The sequence below is a fragment of the Anneissia japonica genome, unplaced genomic scaffold, assembly GCF_011630105.1.
Source record: "Anneissia japonica isolate Jap-2015-1 unplaced genomic scaffold, ASM1163010v1 scaffold284697_len431725_cov185, whole genome shotgun sequence".
Lineage (NCBI taxonomy): Eukaryota > Metazoa > Echinodermata > Crinoidea > Comatulida > Comatulidae > Anneissia > Anneissia japonica.
The window spans coordinates 1-9,349 of record NW_022717350.1 but is presented as its reverse complement, the minus strand read 5'-3'; the positions used below and the strand labels follow the sequence as shown (position 1 = coordinate 9,349).

The 9,349-nt window shown below is 27.3% G+C and overlaps 1 long non-coding RNA gene across 1 annotated transcript; it reads left to right on the top strand.

Annotated features, from left to right (window-relative positions):
• The first annotated feature begins 2,105 nt into the window (after positions 1-2,105).
• LOC117110198 lies at positions 2,106-4,455 on the top strand. Its single transcript, XR_004445641.1, has 2 exons — positions 2,106-2,211; positions 3,050-4,455. It is a non-coding gene; the product is annotated as an uncharacterized LOC117110198 (long non-coding RNA).
• Positions 4,456-9,349: the final 4,894 nt, after the last annotated feature.

The window sequence follows — 9,349 nt, the reverse complement described above, 5'->3', positions numbered from 1 at the left end:
GTTATCTGTAGGTTGATAAATGCCACTTCAATGCTCGTTTTGAGCTTAAATAACGATAAATCGGATGATACTCAATTAGGCACATGTGGCCGAATCTAGGAAAAACGACCAGGTTAAAAATTGGCCAATTTTGGTAAAAACCATGAGCTATAGCTCATACTTTTTTTGGACGATTTTTTTGACCCCGCCATTTTCCAGTTGTTTTGTATTCAATGATACCTACAGATCACAAGAGTTATCTGTAGGTTGATAAATGCCACTTAAATCCTCGTTTTAAGCTTAAATAACGATAAATCGGATGATACTCAATTAGGCACATGTGGCCGAATCTGGGAAAAACGACCAGGTTAAAAATTGGCCAATTTTGGTAAAAACCATGAGCTATAGCTCATACTTTTTTTTGGACGATTTTTTTGACCCCGCCATTTTCCAGTTGTTTCGTATTCAATGATACCTACAGATCACAAGGGTTATCTGTAGGTTGATAAATGCCACTTAAATCCTCGTTTTAAGCTTAAATAACGATAAATCGGATGATACTCAATTAGGCACATGTGGCCGAATCTAGGAAAAACGACGAGGTTAAAAATTGTCCAATTTTGGTAAAAACAATGAGCTATAGCTCATACTTTTTTTTGGACGATTTTTTTGACCCCGCCATTTTCCAGTTGTTTCGTATTCCATGATACCTACAGATCACAAGAGTTATCTGTAGGTTGATAAATGCCACTTAAATCCTCGTATTGAGCTTAAATAACGATAAATCGGATAAATACTCAATTAGGCACATGTGGCCGAATCTAGGAAAAACGACCAGGTTAAAAATTGGCCAGTTTTGGTAAAAACCATGAGCTATAGCTCATACTTTTTTTTGGACAATTGATGTAAGAGAGGTTTAGGTTAAAGATTAGCAGACATTTAATAATTTAAGAACCATAAATACTAGAGTACAATTAGTTTGTAGAACAAGAGTCAAATTATAAATGAAATATATTTTAGTTTTTAAGTTATCGTATTTGAAATTCAACATACAACTTATGTTACAGTCTTGGTACTAGTTATGTTAAAATACGTTTAATTTAATTTAACCTATTTATAAGAACAGTTAAAACACAGTAAAAAAATAAATAAATAAAATAAAAGGGAGTAAAATTTATGATTTTAAAAATGTGCATAAAATAGTATAATTTATACAAAATAAATAAAAAATAATTAAATAAATGGCATATATAGCTATCAAATAATATCTCAATATTTCTGGTTTCTGACACGAGCCTATTATGCTTACTGTTACGTTTCTAAAAATATATTTATTTATTTATTTATTTATACCAACAGCGAAGAATCGTCACTTGCAGGTGAACAAAATGTACATGTACAGAAAAATATAAGTCTATATATATATATATATATATAGAAAGACAGCAATACAAAAAAACAGCTATTAGTTGTAAACATACTAGAAGCAATATAATTTATTAAATCACAAATATTTCAAACACTCCTGTGTTTTTTCTCAGTGTGTGTATATACACATACAAACATTAAAAACATTTGACAAACAATCAAGAAGAACACAAAACCTAGGGGAAAAAATCAGCATGTAAAACAAGGTGCAAAGATCCAGCCCAAGAAATTTGGTGTAACATGGAAAAACATACATTAGTCATGGATGTAATGGACAGGAAGTCGGGTAAGAAAGCTACGTTTGCTTTCTTCGTTTGTTTTTTCGTTTGTTTTGAAAGTTACGTTTGTTTTTTTTACGGTATTGTTTCCCAAAAAATCTTTTTTTCTCAAAATAAATTGTATGCTGTACTAAATTCAAACGTTACTTTTCAAATTCATATTATAAAATGTTCTTGAACAAAACAAAACAATTAAAAGATAAACACCAAAACAGTCTTCGACAAACTAACAATTTTAGAAAAAATTAATTCAAATTATTTATATTTCTAATTTAAAACTGGAATAAAAGAGAAATGATGATGACTACCTAATGATTAAATGATTTCTAAGAATAGAGTAAGCTAATAATGCGATAAACGCTGATAATTGTAATATTTGCTGCCCTCTATACATTTTGATGATTGTTGTGATTGTCTGCTGCCCTCTATTTTATAAAATGAAAGAAATGTTAACAACTAGCAAAAAATTTCGATATAATTTTTATATTTGTAAAAAACTAAATGCTTTATTTTTAACGTCAACATGGTAAGTAATTAGTTAAGGATCCGAGACTAGTTAGTTTAGGGTATTAAGATACATGGCCTTCATAATGCTAAGCCTGGGCATCCTAGCGTCCTAGCTAGCTAGGCCACTGTTGTTGTGCGGTGTGGTGTACCACCTGGGCTGGCATGGGACACGTGGTTTGGTGCAAAGTATGAGTAGGACTCCATCGCTAAGTAATAAGTGGGTGTTGAGTATTCAATTTGGCGATTCGCATTAGTTGTCTACACTGTTGTCCATTTGGCACCCCTCGGCATCACAGCAAATAAAAAAAAAACAAAAAAAAAAAACGTTTGTTTGCCCTCCTCCACCTGCCCCTAACTCACTGAAAATAATAGGTGCTGAAAAAAACAAAACTTTTTTTTTTTTTTTTTTTTTTTTTTTTTTTTTTTTTTAGCTTCTTCTTTACAAATTAAAAAAAAAATGTGAGTGAATTTAAAGTTGTTGTCTGATGTAAGATGTTGCCATTCTGATTTATAGGAATTTGTGGGTTATTTTTATTCCTTCTGTTAAGTATCTTTAAAAAAAAAACTTTTTCTACCTGCTCCTATTCATCATTTTTAAAAAAAGAAGGGCAAACAAACAATTAGTTATTTTGTTGGTCTAATCATTGAGCTCTTCCACCTTAACTTCACCGCATTATCCCATAAGAAGAGGAGGTAACATTTTAATTTTGGGGGTTAACCTTTATATAGTACGACACAGTTTGCAACACTGTTTACCACTTTCTTCCTGGTATATTTTTTGTGTATATTTTATACATGTTCTAGTTTATGTTTGTTAGAAAGGTTTCTACATTTTTTTTATTTAATTCTCATTCCAGGAGAGGAATACTGTTTTGTGAGATACCATACCACTTATGAGGAGCAATGGTGCCAAGATACCACACCACTATACCACAATACTGATGATGACCAATTGTACAAGGTACCACACCACTGAAGAGTAATGGTGCAAGATACCATATCACTGTTGAGGACCAATGATGCAAGATGCCACACCCCTGATGAGGAGCAATGGTGCAAGATACCACACCACTGATGAGGACAAATGTTGCAAGATACCACACCACTGATTAGGACCAATGGTGCATGATACCACACCACTGATGATGATAAGCATTCAGTTTCCACACAGCCCGAGTTGAGTCATTGAAATGAAAGTCTTAGAATGTAAATTGAAGCTGAACATTTCCAAAAATCTGTAACCTATCAAAAACCTTGTGAAAAACACAATGAAGATTTTAAAAACAAAAATTCTTTGCTTTTTTCTGGCATCATAAAACTATAATTGTAAACAAATTCTGAATAGTAGGAAATGTTCAATTCAATTGTCATTGTATGCTTGTTGTGAATTTTTCATTTCAGGAGAATTTTATTCACTATCAACAATATGAAAATGGAGAATATTATACATATGTCATTATATTTGGAAAATATTTCATTTTCATTGAGACAAATATTAATTCAGAATTCTTTATTGTTATAACATTGATAGTTCCCTTAAAATTCTTATTTTTGCATGATTTACATTAATTCAATTGAAATTAAGAAATGTTTACTTCTAATATCCCTTTGTTAAACAAACCTTGTGCTACACAATTTGTAATATTCTCTTCCATTTTCATATGTTGTTAAAATCTAGATTAAGTGATGTTTTTAGAAAGTGTTGATGATTAAAAAGCTTTTAACTGTAAATTTGTAAATTTATCTGAAGCACTGGTAAATTTCTTATCAAAATTAAATTTGGGAAAATTTTATATAAGTATTTTCAAATTAATGTGTTTCTTTTGCATAAATACAATTCATCAATGTGCTTTATAATTTAGATGAAATAAACATCTAATATGTGCAGTATACATTTTTAAATTGGTCAATTAAAAAAAAATGCAACAAAACTTGTGTTATAAATATATTGTTAACATATGACATTGTGGTGCTTCTGATAGGTAGAATATTTTCTTTTGTTATAAAATGCATTGTACATTATATCTTACCAAATATGGAAAAGGAGAACATAATTTTTGTTTACATAATTAAACCATTCAATAGCATTTAATTTTAAAAAATTACTTACCACAATATATTTCTTAAAATTTAATTAAACATTCTTAAAAATTGTATTTGAGGAAATAAGAGTCTCCTTTTTCATGTTTTGATATATAATTTTTGCAAAGGTGTATGTATATCTATTGTTTATAATTATAATATTAACTTTACTTCGGAAAATGAAGACAAACTAATTACGCTTGTTTTAAAAACTTTCTGGTAAATCTTTAAACTTTTGATCAAATTTTTGTTGCACGATTTCTCTAGTGTTAATCTACTCTGAAGGATCAAAACATTCTTTAGAGGGAAAATCTTAATAATCTTCTTTGTTGTTCCAATAATTACATGTCACGATTTTACTACCAACCTAAATTATTTAAATTTTAAATTTCCAAATTTTTTATTTTATTTGAAATTTATACACCTATATTGAAATTTGAAGTTGTTTGAAATATTTCTAATTGGCTATGCTGCAAAATTTTGCAAACAGCAAATTCTGTGTGTACATTAATTATTGTGCTTTCAAGTAATTACATAATGTCTCCATTTTCCATGTTGTGTAGTTTTAGCAAATCCTCATTAGCAAGGAACAAGACAGACATTTAAAATAATTTGTAATCAAATTTCTGGTTGAGTATTCCTATTATTATAATGATTTCACTTTCATTGGTTTTTGGTTTACTTTTACACATTTTGTTTGAAATAAATATAAAATTGTAGTTGTTTAACTGCATTTCCAAGAAAAATTTCAAAACAAATTCAAATATTTTGGATAAATTATCCAACTAAATTTCAATCAATTAGAAAAAATGAAATTAATAATCTTGTAAAATTTTGAAAAAATTTAATGTACTTCAACTTAAAATGTAATTGTTTTGGTTTTGCTGATGAGGTTCTTTTTTCTTCTCTTTTGTTTTAAACAATGTTTTAAACAGTTTAATTTTACTTTTTTTGTTGTCTCACAAAAAGTCTGGTTGAAGGGATTAATTATTTATATGTTTGAAGTAAGAATTTAAAATAATAATTGTAACATAATTTTAACTTAATATTATTGATGTAAATGATGGTTTCGTTTTCTAACAATCAAAAGCCCCAAATTTAAAAAAACAAATATAAAAACCTAAAAATAATAAATATGAATATAAAAGGCTCAGTTTGAAAAATTGGATAAAATTATATAAAACATTTTAAACTATATTTTTTATATAAAATAATAGTAATTAATTTTTTTGAATGGGATTTGTTGCATTGTAATTGTAAGTAAATAAATTCATGATTAAAATAATATTTTCCTTTAGTTTTACCTGAAATTGTAATTTAGAAAAATATAAATAATAATGAAAATAAATAAATTGTAAAATTATATTATTTATTCAAAAATTAAGTAACTAATTATAAATAAGAATTTTTCTAAGTAATAGTGGATATGAATAAAAATATAATATTAATGAATAATATAGACTTATCTAAATATAGGCTATGTGTCATAAAGTAATGTAAATTAATCATAAAATAAATAGAGTAAAAGAATAATGTAACTACCCTTCTACTGATTTGAGACATTAATATTGTGATGTATGACCTTTTCTACCAAGATTTGTTATAAATTTTCATAATAAATTAGTCTTATTATAAAAACAAAATTGTGTTTACAGTCTATATAGATGAAAGGATGGAAAATATTTCTTTTAATAATTTTAACAAAATTTATAAAACAAAAAAAATCTATTGTTTTCATCAAATTTTCAAAATTGTAAACCTAACATGTTTTCGGGAAAAATAATTGGTTTTTTAAAATTCAAAATTACTTAACACAATAAAATGTGTGATGAAATGTAAAACAATTTCATTCTAAATTGTAGTAGTATTGCATTTTGCTGTACAAACGTAAATGACTTTAGTAGGTGGTCATGCATCACATTTTTATTTTGTGCATCAAACTACAAATACTATATAGTAAGTTAGCTTAATTAACTGAGAAAAATGCATTAAATTGTTGGGAAGAGTAGCAACTGAGTGGTAGTACACGTCATCACGACCTTGAGATAGTGATGCAGATGATGTTGAGGAGGAGCAGTTAAAGATGGCACCCAATGACAGTGATGAAGAACCAGATGTTTGTAAAAATGGTGAGATTTTTATTTGCATGTTTCACTTTTAAAAATCACTGATGTAGGTAGTGTAAACTGAGATTTGATTTACTGTGTAACGATGGCAGGCAGTGAGGTTTGTTTAACGCCGTGCATTTGTTCAAACTGCGGGCAGGCCAAGATTCTCCTAGCCTATGCTTTTTTTAGGCTGTGGATTATTTGCTTTGTGCTTACTGAGTTACTACTTTAGTTTGTTCTTCATCTATGAACATGGGCAGCCGTCGTCGCCCATAAAACAATTTCATGTTATGTCTGAAGTCTTAAATATGGGGTCTTTTTGCCAGCACGGACAGTTTATATTTGTGTAATGTGCCTGCCAGCAGAATTGCTGGTGTTGCTTGAGGTGGTGCTGTATTTATTGTGTTATTAAATTTAAAAAATAACTTGTAAATTAGATTTGTGCTGAAACAGCTTCTCTTCAATTATTTAATTTTTTGTAATTGTTTGTTTTTGCAGATCCACGCTCTCGTTGATAATCCTTCACCCGCATCCGTAATATGTGATAGACAACAACTGGTATCTTTGTACATTAACAGTGAAATTTTCTACACATTGTTATAAGTGGAATTTCAAATGGATGTATACATTATATTTAAAAATTTCAAATTTTAATTCAATCTATTAATCTAATTTAAATTACATTAATTGTAAGCTGTTCCAACTTCAATTCTTTTTTTAAACATTATGGTTAAATTTTAATTTTTAATTTCGAATCCAATACCAAATTAACAAGAAATCTAAATTTACAAATTCAATTTTAATATAAATTGGAATTTATTGTATAAATTCAAAATGTGTTTTGTTTTCCTGGAATTACCAAAGTAAATAAATATATATATTTTTTTATTATTTGCAAAATTGTAATTGTTTTTAATCCAATTATGAAATCCATTTTGGAAAAAACACCTATTTTATAATAACTACAGTATGTAAATTGCTAAATCCAAAATCTGTTTTATAAAAAAAATAATTTTGAAATTCCACTTCCTTTCATTCAATTGTTATAATAGTTTGTAGTTTGATGCATGCTATGGTTTTTGTTTTTAGTATTCTCTCAATTATTTAAAACATTGTACAATGCACTTCTCTGCAACCTCCTGCATGCTCCATTACACCGATGGGCTGATCCTGCTTGGCTGCATGGTGGTACTTACTTCTTGTTTTGCTTGTTGCTGCTGCTGTGTGGTGAGTTTGCTTTGTTGAAATTCTGTAAAGTTCTTTTTACGAGTTACATTTCCTTTGTAAATTGCTTTGTGGGTAAAATGTCTGTGAGAATCCTTTTCCCGACGTGGTGTCAGCTTGTGTGGGTAGACCATCATCAGTGTAAACGTTCGACCTCATCAATGCCTTGGAGTCAACTAAAAATTATAGCTGGTTTCAGTTTGTGGACTTTTTTCCCTAAAATAACATGTTATTTTCTTCAGGAGACATTTTAAGTGTATACAGAAGAATTTTGTTTTCCTTTTGGCGGTTAGGCAATATCTGCTAATATTTTTCGCTAAGTTTAGGAAAGTATGCCAGCTGGGCCAAGGTTGTACTTCTGTTATCACGATGTGTATCTGAATTGTAGCTTTTTTGAGTTGGCACCAAATTATTGAATAATAATATAAACATTAATTACAATAACAATGATGATAATAGTAACAATGATGATAATAGTAATAGTTTCAATTTGATATGCATATGCTAGATGCCTTTATGTTTTAAAAACATAATAAATAAATAATAGTACAATAAATTGTATGGATGTAATTATACATAATTAAAAGGCTGATTTCTAGCATAAATAGGGTAGATAAATCCACTAAATGCAAGGAATAACAATAATAAAATAATAATTTTAGTTTCAATTTGATATTGTGTATATGCTAGATGCCTTTGAGTTTTAAAAACATGTAATAAATAATAGTAAAATATATTGTATATAATATATAATTTTACATATTTTAATTAAAGGCTGTCTTCTGGCATGAATAGAGTAGGTAAATCCGCTAAATACAAAGAGTAACAAGTAATAATTGTTCAATATTGAATTACATATTGACTTGCCACAATAAATACAACACTCATAAACATTTCATCACCTAATGTGTCACCTAATCAAAAATTTAAAATTGTTCACAAATTAAAATATGCAATGAATATTAAATCTGTATCAATTGTTTTAATTCTTCTTGTTTCAAACAATTAAAACTTTTGGAACATAATAATGTTAATTTAATAGAAAGAATAAATATATTATTAACAAAGATTTATCTAGTAATATGCCTTGGAATATAATAAAAATAATAATGATAATCAAAGGTAATTAAAAAGTTATATATTAGATTAATCAATTAAAAATAAATTTGTATTTGCATATTAAAATATATCTAAATTAAACAGAACACACACATTGTTAAATACAGTATTTTGGATTGATTGAAAATCATAAAATAACTTTTAAAATTTTAACTTTAATTTAACTTAATAAAAGTATAAAATCATTAAAAAAAATATAACTTGAAATATATTTAACTTAAGATGTAGAAATAATGTATTATTAATAAATATTTATCTAGTAATGGGCTTTGGAATATAATAAAAATAATGATAATATTCTTCAAAAATTATTTGGTGCACTTAGGGTTTTTAGGAAAATGTTTTAAAATTAATTTTAAACAAAATGTTAATCACTATTGTGTAAGTTTAGAAATAATATTGTTTTAAAAGATTACAGAACATAAATACTACATAATTTTAGATATTGAAATGTAAAAATATTTCAAATATCAACCCTTTAGATACTATTAATTTAATAGAATGTTGCTTTTAATATAATTACAAAATTATATTTTAAATTAATCAATTAAATTAAAAATCAAAAAAATTAAATTTCTATTTGCATAATAAAATAATCTGTAAATAGAACACACACATAGTTTA